General features: G+C 41.3%; 1 pseudogene; it reads left to right on the top strand.

Moving 5' to 3' along the window:
- Nucleotides 1-575: 575 nt before the first annotated feature.
- Nucleotides 576-1,059, top strand: LOC102006499 (annotated as a pseudogene).
- Nucleotides 1,060-1,696: the final 637 nt, after the last annotated feature.

The following is a 1,696-nucleotide window of genomic DNA, read 5'->3' as shown; positions in this document are numbered from 1 at the left end:
TTCGCCCCATTCAGTACAAATATCTCTGCCTTTAATTTTTTTTTTTTTTTCTTTTTTGGGACAGGGTCTCGCTATGCAGTTCAGACTGGCGTAGAGCTCACTTTGAAGCCCGGGCTAGTCTTGAACTCACAATGATCCTCCTGCCTCAGCCTCCCAAGTTCTGGGATTACAGGCATGCACCACCACACTCAGCGGTTTCTTTCTTTTTTTTTTTTTTTTTTTGTCTCTCTGCCTTTAATTATGCATAGTTTTAATTAGATTTAGTGGACATATATGTGTATATATATTTAAACTAAATTTTAGAGATTTGACATAAAATCATCATCATAAAACAATGATGATGTCTACTCCCCCAAATTTTCTCATGCCTCTTGGTAATAATCTCCCCAGCCTTCATTCTCCTCTACTCCTAAACAATTACAGATCTGCTTTTTGGCACTATAGATTAGTTTGAATTTTCTAGAATTTTATGTAAATAGAATCATACAGTGTATGTTCTTTTTGTTTGGTCTCATTTGTGCAGCATAATTATCTCGCTTTCAGCTGGAACCGCCATCTTCCAGTAAGTTGCCAAAATGACGAACACGAAGGGAAAGAGGAAGGGAACCCGGTGTATGTTCTCTAGGCCTTTTAGAAAACACGGGGTTGTTCCTTTGGCCACATATATGCGAATCTACAAAAAGCGTGATATTGAAGACACAAGGAAATGAGTACTGTGCAAAAAGGAATGCCACACAAATGTTACCATGGCAAAAAGCAGGAAGAGTCTACAATGTTACCCAGCATGCTGTTGGCATTGTTGTAAACAAGCAAGTGAAGGGCAAGATTCTTGCCAAGAGGATTAGTGTGCATATTGAGCATATTAAGCACTCAAAGAGTCGAGACAGCTTCCTGAAAGGTGTCAAGGAAAGTGATCAGAAAAAGAAGGAAGCCAAAGAGAAAGGTACCTGGGCTCAACTGAAGCACCAGCTTGCCCTGCCCAGAGAAGCACACTTTGTGAGAACCAATGAGAAGGAGCCTGAGTTGTTGGAATCTATTCCCTACAAATTCATGGCATAAGCTGGGGATGGAGCTCTGCCACTCAGCAGCTAATTGCCCCTAGGTGTTCTAGGCCCCACTTAAACAGAAAAAACCATCCTGTTTTTTTTTTTTTTTTTTCCTTTTGAGACAGGATCTCGCTATGCAGTTCAGGCTGGCCTTGAGCTCACTTTGTAGCCCAAGCTGGCCTCGAAGTTGCAATGATCCTCCTGCCTCACCCTCCCGAGTGCTGGGATTACAGGCATGCACCAACACACCTGGCTCAGAATAGTTTCTTAACTGAACAGGTGTTTGGTGCATTTACCTGAGAAACAAGCATCTGGAGCGGATTTTCATTCCACCTAGTTAATTGTGTCAGGTCTTTACTCTTCAGTGTTTTTCTTGCAGAAAGATATTGCTGAGGTATTGTGTAGCAGTATAGCCAGATGACCACATATTTATGAAATATTTATATTGGCTTGAAGATCCTGTAAATCACCATGGGGAAAAGATGTAGCAAAATAAATGGAAGTCACTGCAGTTAAATAAATGGAAGTCCATTTCAGTTAAATAAATTTTTTTTTTTTTTTGGTTTTTCTCCGGTACTGGGAACCGAACTCACGACCTTGCACTTGCCAGGCAGGCGCTTTGCCGCTGAGCTAAATCCCCAGCCCCAAAT

Source organism: Chinchilla lanigera, unplaced genomic scaffold (genome assembly GCF_000276665.1).
Source record: "Chinchilla lanigera isolate Chin_1 unplaced genomic scaffold, ChiLan1.0 scaffold00146, whole genome shotgun sequence".
NCBI lineage: Eukaryota > Metazoa > Chordata > Mammalia > Rodentia > Chinchillidae > Chinchilla > Chinchilla lanigera.
This window is presented reverse-complemented; position numbering and strand designations above follow the sequence as displayed.